Here is an 18,357-nt window from a genome sequence, read left to right on the forward strand (position 1 = left end):
TATGTAGAGGGGTAATAGTATATGAAGAGGGGTAATAGTGTATGTACAGGGGTCATAGTGTATGTAGAGGGGTAATGGTGTATGTAGAGGGGTGATAGTGTATGCAGATGGTAATAGTGTATGTAGAGGAGTAATAGTGTATGAAGAAGGGTAATAGTGTATGTAGAGGGGAAATAGTGTATATAGATGGGTAATAGTGTATGTAGAGGGGAAATAGTGTATGTAGAGTTGTAATAGTGTATGAAGAGGGGTAATAGTGTATGAAGAGGGTAATAGTGTATGTAGAGCGGTCAAAGTGTATGTAGAGGGGTCATAGTGTATGTAGAGGGGTCATAGGATATGTAGAGGGGTCATAGTGTATGTAGAGGGATCATAGTGTATGTAGAGGGGTCATAGTGTATGAAGAGGGGTAATAGTGTATGGGCCATGGTAACACAAACATAAATGTATAGGGGTAATAGTGTATGGGCCATGGTAGCACAAACATAAATGGTGAGTGGTAATTGTGTATGGGCCATGGTAACACAAACATAAATGGTGAGTGGTAATAGTGTATTGAAGAGGGGTAATAGTGTATGAAGAGGGGAATAGTGTATGTAGAGGAGTAATATTGTATGAAGAGGGGTAATAGTGTATGGACCATGGTGATACAGACAAAAATTTAAAGGGGTAATAGTGCATGGACCATGGTGATACAGACATAAATGTAAAGGTGTAATAGTGTATGGGGCCATGGTGATACAGACATAAATGTAGAGGGATAATAGTGTATGGGCCTTGGTAACACAAAAAAAAATGTAAAGGGGTAATAGTGTATGGACCGTGGTGATACAGAAAGAGGGGTAATAGTGTATGCGGAGCGGTTATAGTGTATGTAGAGGGTCATAGTGTGTGTAGAGGGGTCATAGTGTATGAGCCATGGTAAGACAGATAAACATTTAGAGGGTCAATAGTGTATTTAGAGGGGTCATAGTGTATGAGCCATGGTAAGACAGATAAACATTTAGAGGGTCAATAGTGTATTTAGAGGGGTCATAGTGTATGAGCCATGGTAAGACAGATAAACATTTAGAGGGTCAATAGGGTATTTAGAGGGAGCTTAGTGTATCTAGAGGGGTAATAGTGTATGGGATGAAGAGGGTAATAGTGTATGTAGAGGAGTAATAGAGTATGAAGAGGGGTAATAGTGTATGGACCGTGTATGTTGAGGGGTAATAGCGTATGTAGAGGAGTAATAGTGTATGAAGAGGGGTAATAGTGTATGTGGAGCGGTTATAGGATATGTAGAGGGGTCATAGTGTATGTAGAAGGGTAATAGTGTATGAACCGTGGTGATACAGACATAAATGTAAAGGGGTAATAGTGTATGGGCCATGGTAACACAAACATAAATGGTGAGTGGTAATTGTGTATGGGCCATGGTAACACAAACATAAATGTAAAGGGGTAATAGTGTATGGGGCCATGGTGATACAGACATAAATGTAAAGGTGTAATAGTGTATGGGGCCATGGTGATACAGACATGAATGTAAAGGTGTAATAGTGTATGGGGCCATGGTGATACAGACATGAATGTAAAGGTGTAATAGTGTATGGACCATGTTGATACAGACATGAATGTAAAGGTGTAATAGTGTATGGGGCCATGGTGATACAGACATAAATGTAAAGGGGTAATAGTGTATGGGCCATGGTGATACAGACATAAATTTAAAGGGGTAATAGTGCATGGACCATTGTGATACAGACATAAATGTAAAAAGGTAATAGTGTATGGACCATGGTAACACGAACATAAATGTAAAGGGGTAATAGTGTATGGGGCCATGGTGATACCGACATGAATGTAAAGGTGTAATAGTGTATGGGGCCATGGTGATACAGACATGAATGCTAAGGGGAAATAGTGTATAGACCGTGGTGATAGAGACATAAATGTAAAGGGGTAATAGTGTATGGGCCATGGTAACACAAACATAAATGTATAGGGGTAATAGTGTATGGACCATGGTGATACAGACAAAAATTTAAAGGGGTAATAGTGCATGGACCATGGTGATACAGACATAAATGTAAAAAGGTAATAGTGTATGGACCATGGTAACACAAACATAAATGTAAAGGGGTAATAGTGTATGGACCATGGTGACACAGACATAAATGTAAAGGGGTAATAGTGTATGGACCATGGTGATACAGACATAAATGTAAAGGGGTAATAGTGTATGGACCATGGTGATACAGACATAAATGTATAGGGATAATAGTGTATGGGCAATGGTGACACAGACATAAATGTAAAGGGGTAATAGTGTATGGACCATGGTGATACAGACATAAATGTAGAGAGGTAATAGTGTATGGACCATGGTGATACAGACATAAATGTAGAGGGGTAATAGTGTATGGGCCTTGGTAACACAAAAAAAAATGTAAAGGGGTAATAGTGTATGGACCATGGTGATACAGACATAAATGTAAAGGGTAATAGTGTATATGGGCCATGGTAACACAAACATAAATGTATAGGGGTAATAGTGTATAGACCATGGTGATACAGACATAAATGTAGAGGGGTACTAGTGTATGGACCGTGGTGATACAGACATAAATGTAAAGGGGTGATAGTGTATGGGCCATGGTGATACAGACATAAATGTAGAGAGGTAATAGTGTATGGACCATGGGGATACAGACATAAATGTAAAGGGGTAATAGTGTATGGGCCATGGTTATACAGACATAAATGTAAAGGGTAATAGTGTATATGGGCCATGGTAACACAAACATAAATGTAAAGGGGTAATAGTGTATGGGCCATGGTTATACAGACATAAATGTAAAGGGTAATAGTGTATGGCCCGTGGTGATACAGACATGCATGTAAAGGGGTAATAGTGTATGGACCATGGTGATACATACATAAATGTAGAGGGGTAATAGTGTATGGGCAATGGTGACACAGACATAAATGTAAAGGGGTAATAGTGTATGGGCCATGGTTATACAGACATAAATGTAAAGGGTAATAGTGTATGGACCGTGGTGATACAGACATAAATGTAGAGGGGTAAGAGTGTATGGACCATGGTGATACAGACATAAATGTAGAGGGGTAAGAGTGTATGGACCATGGTGATACAGACATAAATGTAAAGGGGTAATAGCGTATGGACCATGGTGATACAGACATAAATGTATAGGGATAATAGTGTATGGGCAATGGTGACACAGACATAAATGTAAAGGGGTAATAGTGTATGGGCCATGGGGATACAGACATAAATGTAAAGGGGTAATAGTGTATGGGCCATGGTGATACAGACATAAATGTAAAGGGTAATAGTGTATGCACCGTAGTGTTACAGACATAAATGTAGAGGGGTAATAGTGTATGGACCGTGGTGATACAGACATAAATGTAGAGGGGTAATAGTGTATGGATCGTGGTGATACAGACATAAATGTAAAGGGGTAATAGCGTATGGACCGTGGTGATACAGACATAAATGTAGAGGGGAAATAGTGTATGGACCATGGTGATACAGACATAAATGTAGAGAGGTAATAGTCTATGTACCATGGTAACACAGACATAAATGTAGAGAGATAATAGTGTATGGACCATGGTGACACAGATATAAATGTGAGGGGTAATAGTGTATGGGTCATGGTAACACAGATATAAATTTAGAGGGGTAATAGTGTATGGGCCATGGTAACACAAACATAAATGTATATGGGTAATATTGTATGGAGCGTGATGATACAGACATAAATGTAGAGGGGTAATAGTGTATGGGCCATGGTAACACAAACATAAATGTATAGGGGTAATAGTGTATGGACCGTGGTGATACGGACATAAATGTAGAGGGGTAATATGGTAAGGATCCTTTTGACACAGATAATGTTTTCAGGGGGTGATGTATTGACTCTAATTATAAACAAATTGGAACAGATGTTGATAGGAAGGATACTATGTTTGGATGGGTCCAGTGTAACCACCACGGTAACAGAAAACCTGAAAGTTGAAGGGTACAATGTCGAGACGACAATTAACAGACATGTTGTGTGTATTGTACTTTGGTATACTGTACCCAGTCACACGCTCTGATATTTATTATATGATTGTATCATATTTAATATACACTGTAAGACTTAACAAAGATACAAAATAACATTTAAATGGAACTTTTGATAGTAACAACACTATAGTAGCTATCAATAAAGTAAATAGTTTACAATTACACTAGTCTGAACGTGATGAAACCTATTGAAGGTCACCGTATTTTGTCGGGTATTTCCCTTGTTTTTTAGTGGAAATCCACACGTATCCTAATTTAAACATGATTGCAATACTGCCATGAAACCGGAAAACCAAAAGATAAAGAACAAAAGTTACCAAGAATTTAAAGGATTTATGTGTTGATTAAATCGTTCAAACTCAACAGCAACAGTTCATATATACAATTACACTGGTAAAAAAACAAGTAATACAAATAATAGTTTGCAAATTCGCAATTTTGTTCACAGATATCGTCACTGATATGGTCTGCAGACGTGTGTTTTTATACAACCTGCAGATTATAGTGAATTGTTGCTGTCTCTAGACCCGCAATATGTCTCTTTAGATCTTTTTATCATATATCGTATCGACCTATTTTTGAAACTTGCGATATTGCGTATCTTTATCGTTTCCCTTTCCTACAATAATAAAACAAATCTACAAACGACAATGCCTTATTTAATTTCATAAACATAGCATAATTAAGTCCCCCAAACGAAGGGGGGAGGGGGGAGGGGATTTATTGGTTTTACTCCGCTTCGTATTATTTATTAAACGTTTCCGACACATTGCTCGAAAACTGTTGGACGGAAATTAATGAAACTTTACACAAGTGTTCATCATGGTCAGGGTGTGTGAAAATGACCTTTTATTTTCTGTTCGGTCAACAACGATGGTCGTCACGGCCTCTGATTTGTCGAAATTAAATATTGGTCGATTGTCCTCGAATTTCATATGTAGGTGTATTTTGGCACTGCGAACATAGCTGCGGGGTGTTTGGGACCCCATGCCAATTAGTACTTATTATTATTATTATTTTGTTTCGTTAATTTTACAGAGATTCACGCATATTCCTTTCTACAATTAGCATCCGTTCATTTTAGTTCCCGTTTCACATTTTCTTTTTACGTTTCCATGTCAACAATGGCTTGTTTTTTGCAATAATTTTATCAAAGGATAGTAATGTACAACAACAAAAAACATCCAGAGATTCATCAAGGGAGTATATATATATATATAAACAGGGACAAATTAAAACAAGTCTAATCAAAACATTGGCCCTATGTTTCCGTTTGTTTTGAATGCATTTTGATACATACAAAGTCTTGAATGGTATGCAAATGTGTCTAACCCGTTCATAATGTGATCCACCGCCGTAGTACAGTCGTCCATGTCTAAAGATTTATTTGTTTTTAGTGATAGCTTTGTGCTGCCCTAAAGTGTTTGCTGAATCTCTGTGTGCATCTAGAGATACCCGCAGATAACCCTACTTAAGCGCGTGCTACGAGACATTCGATACCATTACAAGAACTGAGTTCCACCTTGGTCGACCAATATATCACAAGCATTGCCGACACGTTACTCGTGTCTTGCATTACGTTTGGGTTTACACCTTTTATCAATATCACCAGACCTTTACACCTACTTCTTTGTTGAACAGCAGGACGAGATTTGGGCAGGATTTGCGTTATACGATAGTGGCCCAGTGTTCGCCACGCGCGACCTGCTTTATATCACAAAACCTGATAACTAAAGCTACATAATCATATCTCCTTTGATTGCGTGCTAACGTTATACTAGACGCGTCACAATTGAAAAAGTAAATAACAGTACATATTTGGCGGGTTTTCCGTATTTTTTACCAGTGTGAAAAAATATATAATTAAAATTAAAGGCAGCTGCACTGAAGTTCTGTGTTAAAGCGACAAAATATAAAAAAAAAAACTTGACCTTGAGCGATGTATAATCATCAAGATTTCTTCTGTAAACACTTACGTGACGGTCATATGTGTTTGATTTAAATATATATTATTTGCAAAAAAACAAAAGGGATTAGTTATAAAACTTAAGTTCGCCTTCTCCCTTAAAACAATAATGATAAAATATACATATGGCTGCAAAGTAGAACATATTGATGACTGTAAAATTAGATGATATCGCTTTCTCTTTTTATGCCACTCTGTGTTCGTAATGTGTGTCGGGTGGCGATATAATTTAAGACTGTTAATATTTTGTTTGTTTCGCTTTCTCTTTTTATGCCACACTTTGTTCGTAATGTGTGTCGGTAGGCAATATAATTTAAGGCGGTTTATATTTTGTTTGTATCGCTTTTTCTTTTTATGCCACTCTGTGTTCGTAATGTGTGTCCGGTGGCGATATAATTTAAGACGGTTCATATTTTGTTTGTTTCGCTTTCTCTTTTTATGCCACTCTTTGTTCGTAGTGTGTGTCGGGTGGCAATATAATTTAAAAAGGTTTATATTTTGTTTGTATCGCTTTCTCTTTTTATGCCACTCTGTGTTCGTAATGTGTGTCGGGCGGCAATATAATTAAAGACGGTTTATATTTTGTTTGTATCTTTTTCTCTTTTTATGCCACACTTTGTTCGTAATGTGTGTCGGGTGGCAATATAATTTAAGACGGTTTATATTTTGTTTGTATCGCTTTCTCTTTTTATGCCACTCTGTGTTCGTAATGTGTGTCGGGTGGCGATATAATTTAAGACTGTTAATATTTTGTTTGTTTCGCTTTCTCTTTTTATGCCACACTTTGTTCGTAATGTGTGTCGGTAGGCAATATAATTTAAGGCGGTTTATATTTTGTTTGTATCGCTTTTTCTTTTTATGCCACTCTGTGTTCGTAATGTGTGTCCGGTGGCGATATAATTTAAGACGGTTCATATTTTGTTTGTTTCGCTTTCTCTTTTTATGCCACTCTTTGTTCGTAGTGTGTGTCGGGTGGCAATATAATTTAAAAAGGTTTATATTTTGTTTGTATCGCTTTCTCTTTTTATGCCACTCTGTGTTCGTAATGTGTGTCGGGTGGCGATATAATTTAAGACTGTTAATATTTTGTTTGTATCGCTTTCTCTTTTTATGCCACACTTTGTTCGTAGTTTGTTTCGTATGAAATTACCATATGTGTGGTTTGTTTGCTTGTTTATTTGTTTTGTTGTTGTTGTTGTTGTTTTTGTTGTTGTTGTTTTTGTTGTCCTTGTCTGAAACGTCTGTATATAATAACCTTCATATAGAATCGTATCCTAGTAATGCTTATCTGTTTCTAATTCTATTCCGGTTCATTTCTACCATTATATGCGCTTGTTACTTCACATTCAGGGCCTGTTGTACTAAGCTAAACCCTATTTCTTTCGTTATGCCTGTATGCTGTAAGCCCTTTCATAGTCTACATGAAAACTCGTGACTTAAAATATGACGTCACAATAGAGAGCAAACAATTGCCGGGAATCATATGCAAATCGACTACGATGAAAGAGGGGCATGCCGGAAAGGAAATTCCAGAACTCTTGACAGATGATATCACTTAATTTTAAAAGTTCAGAAATGTCAATAGCTAGGTAACGCTCGAATCTTTTTGAAATTTTGAAATTAAATTAACATATACTGTGTCTCTACTAAGATAAGTTTGATTAGCAACCGACACTCGTTGTGGAATCTCTATGTATCACTTTACTCTCCTTATCTTCTCTCAAATCTATTATAAAGACGTCATTTGCTGAATCTGTTACGGCGAAATATTGCGTAAGAGATGTGATACAAACAAGGGCATGTACTTGACAACATACATCATGAGTAATGTCGAAGGTTAAGCCGCCGGGTATTCTCTTCGGCATTCCGACCTTTTTCGTTTCGTTTGTATTGTATTATCCGTTCCTTTATTTGCCTCACTATCAAACTCTTTGAGAAACATGACGGCTTTAATACAGAGATAGTTTACCTTCCTTTTCCTAAATCATTAAAATACCTGTCTTCCCTACTTCTGCCTTCTGCAGTATAATTTTCAGAGTTGAAAAACCTTACGAGTCTGTTTATAGTATCAGAGTTCACTGGCTAATTATGTCTTGATTACCAATGAATTACATAGTCAGAGTCTGGAACATGATACATCTACTTGAAAAAACTTAACGGTTGTCATCGACCTATGAAATTAAATCTACCTTGATTCCAGCGTCGATATCATATGTCAGAACGTTGGTGATCACAATAATTTACGGCCGTTTTCGGCAGACCTTTTGACGAGTGCAGTAAACATTTGTTCTTTCCGGCGAACTGTTTCGTCTTCACTTGCTTTAGGAGTTAGTTTTGTATTTTTGTTTGTTTTGGTGTTTCCTCAGTTCGTGTTGTCTTTATATTTATTTTGGTGTTTCCTCAGTTCATGTTGTCTTTCTGTTTGTTTTGGTGTTTCCTCAGTCTATGTTGTCTTTCTGTTTATTTTGGTGTTTCACCAGTTCATGTTTCCTTTCTGGGGTTTTTGGTGACACACCAGTACATGTTGTCTTTATATTTATTTTGGTGTTTCACCAGTTCATGTTTCCTTTCTGGTTTTTTTGGTGACACACCAGTACATGTTGTCTTTATATTTATTTTGGTGTTTCCTCAGTTCATGTTGTCTTTCTGTTTGTTTTGATGTGTCCTCAGTCTATGTTGTCTTTCTGTTTATTTTGGTGTTTCACCAGATCATGTTGTCTTTCTGTTTGTTTTGGTGTTTCCTCAGTCTATGTTCTCTTTCTGTTTATTTTGGTGTTTCACCAGTTCATGTTTCCTTTCTGGGGTTTGTGGTGACACACCAGTACATGTTGTCTTTATATTTATTTTGGTGTTTCCTCAGTTCAAGCTGTCTTTCTGTTTGTTTTGGTGTTTCCTCAATCTATGTTCTCTTTCTGTTTATTTTGGTGTTTCACCAGATCATGTTGTCTTTCTGTTTGTTTTGATGTTTCCTCAGTCTATGTTGCCTTTCTGTTTATTTTGGTGTTTCACCAGTTCATGTTTCCTTTCTGTTTATTTTGGTGACACACCAGTACATGTTGTCTTTTTGTTTGTTTTGATGTTTCCTCAGTCTATGTTGCCTTTCTGTTTATTTTGGTGTTTCACCAGTTCATGTTGCCTTTCTGTTTGTTTTGGTGACTCACCAGTACATGTTGTCTTTCTGTTTGTTTAGATGTGTCCTCAGTCTATGTTGTCCTTCTGTTTATTTTGGTGTTTCACCAGTCCATGTTGCCTTTCTGTTTGTTTTGGTGTTTCACCAGTTCATGTTGTCTTTCTGTTTGTTTTGATGTTTCCTCAGTCTATGTTGTCTTTCTGTTAATTTTGGTGTTTCACCAGTTCATGTTTCCTTTCTGTTTGTTTTGGTGACACACCAGTACATGTTCTCTTTTTGTTGCTTTTGTAGTTCACCAGTTCATGTTGTCTTTCTGTTTTTGTTGGTGTTTCCTCAGTACATGTTGTTTCGTGTTTGTTTTGGTGACACACCAGTACATGTTGTCTTTTTGTTGCTTTTGTTGTTTCACCAGTTCATGTTGTCTTTCTGTTTGTTTTGGTGTTTCACAAGTTCATGTTGTCTTTCTATTTGTTTTGGTGACTCACCAGTTCGTGTTGTCTTTCTGTTTGTTTTGGTGACTCACCAGTTCATGTTATCTTTCTGTTTGTTTTGGTGTTTCACCAGTTCTTGTGTCTTTCTGTTTGTTTTATTGTTTCCTCAGTTCATGTTGTCTTTCTGTTTGTTTTGGTTTTTCATCAGTACATGTTGTCTTTCTGTTTTTGTTGGTGTTTCCTCAGTACATGTTGTTTCGTGTTTGCTTTGGTGTTTTCCTTTTGTTTGTTTTGGTGTTTCCTCAGTACATGTATTTTTTTTTGTTTTTTTTTGGTGTTTCCTCATTACATGGTGTCTTGCTGTTTTTGTTGGTGTTTCCTCAGTACATGTTGTCTCCTGTTTGCTTTGGTGTTTTCTCCTGTTTGCTTTGGTGTTTCACCAGTTCATGTTGTCTTTCTGTTTGTTTAGGTGCCCACTCGGTAAAAGTTTTGTCTTTGTATTAAAAACTTATGTTCATCGGTTATTCTCTCAACTACTTTGAGTTTTGATACTTTTACTCCGTTCGATCATTTGGTTCATATTTTGATTTTGTTTTACTTCTGGTTGTCTTCATATATCGAATTTTGTTCATTGAGAAACTTGTTTTCCTCTTTCGCCTTTGAATCTCCTTGTCTATGTCTAACGTTATAATGCTGTTTCATAAGCTTACTCAACATTTAAGTCAACATTTAAATATGTGTTTTTATAGCTTTAGGTCATACCTTTCTTGAAATAGAACAAGGATGGTCAAGGTCAACTTCACCAAGACTAAACAATTCATAATCGCACATGGAAAAAGGAGGTTAAACGACTTTTTATCGTTCATGCGAGCATAAACACAAACCTAATTTGCTTCATATTAAATATGAATGTGACCCGCTAAATCAATATGATGTTTTCGTAATATAAGGGATCTTGCAATGTCTGTTTCGTCAGTTCAAACATTACTCACGTCACCTAAATGTTTGCTCCTTACGATGATCTTGCTAAACTCGCGGCAGGAGGAAAAGAATCAAACTGACCTTGATTTAATAACACTGTAAACAAAATATCTTTTCAGGGTGATTATCAAGGGGCTTGCACCGGATTTGTAAACATATGCTATAAATTAACACGCTGTAACTTGTTTATGCTTATTCGACATTATCAGAATATCTTATCGTCAACATGACCTTGCGGTTTAAATCAAACACATTAACTTGGGTAGGCCCAGTGTTTCCCATATTTGGCTCTATACATTGCTTCCAAGAATCAAATTACAATCTTCATTGTCCTCATTTCTGATGAAAATTCACACAAAGGCTTTTATTAAACTAAACTTCCTGGTCGTATTTTAACAGGAAATGTTTACGAAGCCGAAGATTTCGAACAAAAATTATATAATTAGTGTTTTTGTTAGAACATGTTTCAATTATAAAAACATTTGTTGTAAGGATACCAATACTATTTTTTTAATTACTCTCGTTTTTTAAAGTCTATTTTGTTATCGACATCTTTCAATGTACGTTTATAGGAACATGCCTCCTGTGGTGTGAGTTTTCACACTGAATAGAACACCGGTTATTATTTATAACTTCCTATTTGTGTGTATAATGTTGCCTATTGTTGGAAGTTGTATTGCTTTTCCTTCATTAGTTTAGGCCGTGGTGGCTGAGTGGTTAAAGCTTCTGACCGTCTGCGATCACTAGTCCTCCACCACTGTGTCGCGGGTTCGAAGCCTACGTGGGGCAGTCGCCAGGAACTGTCCGAAGGTCAGAGGTTTTTCTTTGGGTTTTTCGGTTTTTCCTCTTCCACCAAACCTGGAACGTCCTTTAATGACCATAGCTGTTAATAGGACGTAAAAGCATAAAACAAACCAACATCTGTTTCACCTCTTATTTACAAATTTGGAAAAACAGAATTCTAGCAAACACTGAAGTGTAAATGCAAAAACACTGATATGAAATCTAAATCGATGCAATTTGGGCAAGACGTGAACAAAGTGAAATGTACACTGAAACCACTTAAACAGTGCTAGAATAGTATGACCATGCATTTCGGAATGGTAAGCGTCTTCTTCTTCATCGACAACTCCCGTCATGTAAATCTAGATCAAGTCTATGTAAAGTCACGTTCTAAACGAGAAAAATGGCTAGTGAGAAAGAACCTACAAAGCACAATTATAAATTTAATCAAGAACTCGGTATACATATCACACATGACAATGAAACGCTTCACAATAAGATCGTGTTTGAAACCATAGACTCTTTCGTCTTTTGCCTCGCGAACCATGTGTTGTATGTTTATTTGATAATGATGATATACAGCATTTTATTTAGCGCCCTATCGAGCTAAAATAAGCCGCTCTAAAGCGCTTTACAGTACATAGATATACAATTAATACAATAAATACAATTAATAATTTCCATTAATCAATACAATTTTTGAGGAGTGAGCAGGAGCTGCCTTATCAGGAGCTAACTACTAGTCCTATGCCACCTGACTCATACCTCCCTATGTGTGTAAGCCTGTGTGTGTGCTTGAGCTGTATTGTGTTCTGTTTGTAGTGGGACCGTGTTTCCAACGGTATCATGTATAGTGCCACCTCACTTGAATGCTACAGCACAGATACTGCAACATCCATCCCAGACCATTTTATACTCCTATTGGGTTGTTGGAGTTATGTGGGCATGAGAAAAACACTTTCTCTGAATATTCCATTCGTACGGAGACTTCGGGAATCGAACCTCTGCCGCCTGCGTAGAAAGCCGGAGTGTTTACCTCTCGACCAATCCACCCACATTTGTCAGGTTTTAACATCTATCCAGGAATGCGCGATGTTCGCATACTAATGAAATCCCAATCAACTGTGACATGTACATAGCGTAGGTGGGGGGAACCGTTTTGTGGAAGAATGGGTGGTCTGGTAGCGCAGTGCGTGCCGCGGACACCTGTCCGACCACTTGGGTTTTCTCCGGATACTCCGGTTTCCTCCCACATTAAGAGCCCCCGCGCGCTTACATCCGGGCGAACAAGAGTGATTAGTATTAGTTGAAATGCCTTGTATTGTTATGAAATAAATAAAGTTTTTATGTATATAGAAGATTAGCTATTTGGCATGAATTCAAGTTCGGGAATGTCCGTAGATCAACGTCGTGGTAAACTGTTATTTAAAGACAACACATCATCCATATACCTGAAAGTGAAATGACAGAACTTGTCAAGAAAGTTTCCCGTCGTCCTGAAAAGACCTTTGATAAATTCAGCCTCGTGAAACAAATGCATATTGGCAAAGAGATGGCAACAGTTTCACCGTAGGGGTATGCTTACAATTTGCAGTTCTGATTTGATGGTAGAAGATTTGATAATATCTTTCTGGAGCAAATTGCAGAGCCTACGACAAAATCGTGTTGATAAGGATGTTTTTGTGAGGTTTCGGAATCCAAAGGTCACCAATGAGGGCAAGCATTACTCATCAGCAATGCTGTCTAAGTTAACTTTAAATCTTTCTTATCCAAGATAAGAGTATTCATCAAGGAGTTTACGCTGGTATCATCTTACTATATCGATCTCAACTTTTTAACTTCGGCATCTAGGACTTTCAGTATTTGTGTTTAGGAAATGTCTATACCTAATGTCTAAGATCCTTGTGACGTCATCAATCCTTGTGATGGCATTGCTATTTGGAGAGTACAATAACGCTGACGTTGCTATCGATAAATAAGGTCGAGGAAATATGACGTGATTAGATACCTGCGCAGGAATCGCAGCTCATTGCCCCATCAATGTACGCCTATATCCAGTAGTATTTTGTAAATATCTGACTTAAATCTAAGGCAATTGAAAACTTGTAATTCAGCCGTCTGGGATTTGGTCGCAAACCAAAACATGATATCGTTTCCCTCCCCAAACGTATGACATGTGACTCAGCATTGTGTCTAAGGACTTTATATAAAGTTAGCATAAGAGAGAGTTCCTCAACAAAATCTTGTAGACAAATGACTGCCATTGTAATCATAAACTGACGCGTTTCATACAATAATAACGCCTGGCGATAGAAAATTTAAGTTTAATTGACTTCTCTCCATCGTAAATTTGAGATATACGTATATGTAAACGTTGAGACGTGTATACAAAACATATAGTAATGTTTCATGTATAAATATTTGTGTAGAGAAGTATAGAAACAAGGTTTCAATCAGGTTGCTAAATCGCAAAGTTTAAATAAGGCGGACACAGGAGGTCTTCGGCTATTGACAGAAAATATTAAATATGTAGATCAGTCCGACTATAAAATTCGGTTTCCACAGCCGGTGTTCCTGTTCCAAGACAATGCGCGTATCGTGCAAGATAACATTTTTTAATAATAATAGTTGTATTAAGAGTCACAGAAATTAAGATAACTATACATATTTCATTCTTATAGACATTTGCTTAGTTATTCCGGGTTTTCATATTCATGACAGTATTGGTGTTCGCGGAACTTTGTTTTTACCAAAGGACAAGCATTACAGATATTTAATGTTTTATCTTCATTTTTCTTTTTAGTTTAAAAAGTGTTTTGTAAATATATCCTTCTTGATGAGTGAATGTCATCACACTAACCAAGGCTAACAATAGAATTCACCTGTCCGTCACGCGTGAGTACGTCCAGGCGGTGTATTCGGATACCTGCAGGACACGTTCATGGGTTTAGATTCTATGAATAATTGGTTTTACTTTCTGACCTTTGTCGACCTCTTCTGTCAGTTGACACTCTAAACATTTAACACACTGCAACGTCCCGGGCACGAAACTAGATATCATAATAAGAAGTGTTTTGTTTCTCGATAATAAAACTGAGTTTCATCTTAAATTACTGTCCAAGGACATCTGCTCAGTGCAGACCTACTCGCCATCATTATGTCTGTCTCGATTGCGAAAGGTACATTAGAGCTCAGAGACAAACTGCTTTACTCCAGAAGCCATCATTCGAACTCTTTCGCTGCATTTTAGTGGAATGAAAACAAAGTGTTATTAACGCAATTACACCCAAAACGGTTCATATTAAATTCTCTTATATGTTTTCTAAAGATATTTTTCAGGAAACCAACTGCCCAAATTCGAGAAATTGTATCTTAAGCTTGATCGACATTCCTAAAGCTCATGATCAGTATATATCTTCGTCGAATGCTTCTAAGTTTACCCATGTTTTAGTTCCAATTCCATATTTAAGATTGTGGTGCAATGATACTATTTCCTCGAATTATGCAAAACATCCTTTTAGTTTCTTTAGTGTGATCTCTTCAGTTTCTTATCACATACTCAACAGAAGTTACTAAATATATTGTTTGGCAGGTGGTGGCGCATTGCATAACGCAGGCGCCTTTAATCAAAATGGCCGGGGTTCGATTCCCTGATCGGGCGTGCAAAGGTACGGGGTCACCTGCCCGACAACGTGGGTATTCTCCGGGTACTCCGGTTTCCATCCATATTTAGATCATTTGCGCGCTAACATTCGATTCAACAAGAGTAATTCATTTAATATTACTTTTTTTCCCTTAAATTATTGTAAATAAATAGTAAATAGTAAAAAGTTTAATTTTTTAATCAATATCTTTCACTGCAGTCGTCTTCAATATCTTAAAAGTATTGTTTCCAAAATGTTTAAACGTCTTTGAAGACCAAACAAAGAGGTCACATATGTAATACATGAAAAACTGATGTTGGTTGTTTAACAATTTCGACCAAAATAATCTGGCAAATATACTTATGTATGATTTATTGAAATTGACTTGAAAAACAACCTAAATGCAAATTAAGACACCCTGAAAGAATTCTTAGGAAGACATGAGCATGTAGCAGCAAATGAGTTGAATGGAGAACGCGTCTCCTCCGGACATGCCATTTGTTTTTATTTCCTTTTCTATTTCATATTATGTGTTGTACAATTTGTAATTCAATGTAATGTCAACAGATATTAATAAAACGTGGTTTAAACTAATATCCTTTTGTGCAAGGACACAACATGTACGAAGGCCGAGCCCAGGGACCCAAACCCGGCAGGCCTTCAATTACATTCCTGGGAAATATAGAAAACGTTGAAAAGAAAAGTCTAATGAACGTGTTCGTACTGATTCATGTATCTTTAATATAAAGATCATAATCAATTTACTATTTAAAAACATTCACTTAGAAATGACAAAAAACAACACATTTCTCTTAGTAGTGATAATTGTGTGATGGAATAGGCTATTTTGCTATGGCCTATATGAAATGTGCGTATATCCATTTGTTTACGTATTGCGCGTTTTGATAGTCATACGCTTGGCAACTTCTTCAGTTTTTGTTTGATAAAATGTAGCTGCTCTTGGTATTAACATATGGAAGGGCACTGCCACACAAAATGTAAAACTATTCTGGTGGTATTCGTCGTATAACACTAACACTACACATCTGTATTTATTTTTATTGCATCCATATTATATTTACATTTCATTACAACATTTACTATACTAATGTCATCAATCTCTTTTGTGACGTCATCAACTTCAGTAGTTGTCAACACTTATTTTGTTGTTCAAAGAGCTGTTCGATATAGTTAAATAAAGCATCATTACTCTATCAAAATGTAAATATAAATTATGAATACTTTAGCAAATGGTGTTATGGTTCTATAACACACATTTCAACTACTGACAAACTTACATAAAGCCCTACCGGGTTTAGTAAGTTTGTCATCAATAGCAATGTGTGTTATAGGACCATAACAACGTTTGCTAAAACATTCATCGCTTAAATAATAATAAAACCCTACCACCACAAATCTACGAGTTTGAAGTTTAAGTCTAGTTCTTGTTCCGTATAAGAAATATTATCAAATATTTAATACTGAAAGAAAATAACTCTTTTCATCTCGTAACGTCTAATATATTCATCTCGACTCTGGATCCCAGTCAAAATTTAAAAAAAATCAACGTTTCAGTTCGGTTTTACACTAATTCCGTTATAGAGACCATTGTAGAATTATTTGACTGAACAGTTGCCACATAGATTTTGATTTTACAATGGAACTTATAATTTTTGATACAGAGGGGTAATAATTACAACAATATCATTAAGTACGCTTTCAATACTGAGTTCCCAGTGTGTGATATGTCAGTTAAGATATGTTTCTTACGGAACTAATATCTGGTTTCCATTTCGGGTTTTTTCTATCTTAAATGGAACTAGGAACTAAATTTCAGCTTCGAGCTCACTACAAATCTGTACAAGGATATTTTTAAGACAATCCTATTGCCGTTTGTCTTTTTACTCATTTTTATTTTATTCTTTATGATAAGTCAAAAATGATAGTGTTCGGTAAAATACCATGATAAATTGCAAATAACGAATCCTTCAATAATTCCAAAAAATATACAAGGAAATAAATGAAAGCTATTTTAATAAACTGTATTCTTGCAAATTTATATGTATATTGCAAGGGCATTTCCACGTCATTGTAACAGAATAGCTGCAACCATTTCCTTCTTTTAAATGCTTTATATTTTTATACTGGCATTCGTATTTCACATAAACAAAGATATATCTGACATAGCACAGAACAAAGACAACATATTAAAAGCCTTGTTAAATGAACAAAATTGTCTAAACAGAAAAAAGCACTGATAGAGAACAGCGTTATAATATTGTTTTAACTTCATACGCATCGCTTTCTCGACACTACAGGGGTTATGTTCACATTCGCTCTCTACAGCCCTGTAATATGTCATAGCAAAATCGAAGGCTCAGTGTGAACCAGCTTGTGAATGTGACAAGAAGATCGGTTAGATCCTTTAATGGACATTAAAAGAATATCGCGGTCGCCTAACGGTAAAATTGACTGACTTTGAAGAAGTTGGATGTCGCTCATTCATCATCTTCAATAGACATGTATCATCCTAGTGATTGGTCAGTTTGTTTTACCTGAGACCAATTAAAATTGTTAGCTGCGTGCCTTCAGTTTTGATATGACATATTCCAGGGGCGCAGAGAATGAAATTGAGGGTAACCCCTGGAGTATCGTGGATGTACGAATCGATACTAAGAATATCATTCGCAAAACATTAGAATACAGGAATACAATTTTAAATATTGCTATAGATTATTTTTGTCCCCCAGACAATACGTTCACACTTACTTTGGGGTTATCAAGGAAGACATTATTTACGTTTTTAATTTGTACTGCAATCAAATTGTAAGCTAACTTTTAGATAATTGATTTTTGATATACGTTTTTGTCTACAATATTAAAAAGATGAACTGTAAAACGGAGAGAATATTCCATTTGATAGTACAACATAAAAGACAAATAAGAAAACAATATATATATCAAAACAGAAAAAGAAAAAAAAATGTACACAATTTTGTGAAAAAATCTTAATTCAATATTTTCTAAGGTAAATTGTTCAAAATGTAGTAATTGATAAGACAGAACATGTGAAATATACAGAAAACATAATATTTACATACCTATACTTTACAGACCTTTGCACGATTTCTGTTCCACCTCAGAGGCAAAGGCTACACAAATGCTACAGAAAGGCTACGCAAATGTTAAGAAATAATTTCGTAAGTGCTACGGAAATGCTACGTCAGTGCAACGCGCACGCTATGCAAATGCTGCTGAAAGGCTATCAAATGTTATAATAAGTAAGTGTAACGCAAATATCACGTAGGAGCTACACAAAGGCTACGGAAATG

Source organism: Mizuhopecten yessoensis, unplaced genomic scaffold, assembly GCF_002113885.1.
Source record: "Mizuhopecten yessoensis strain PY_sf001 unplaced genomic scaffold, ASM211388v2 scaffold9301, whole genome shotgun sequence".
In the NCBI taxonomy this organism is placed as follows: domain Eukaryota; kingdom Metazoa; phylum Mollusca; class Bivalvia; order Pectinida; family Pectinidae; genus Mizuhopecten; species Mizuhopecten yessoensis.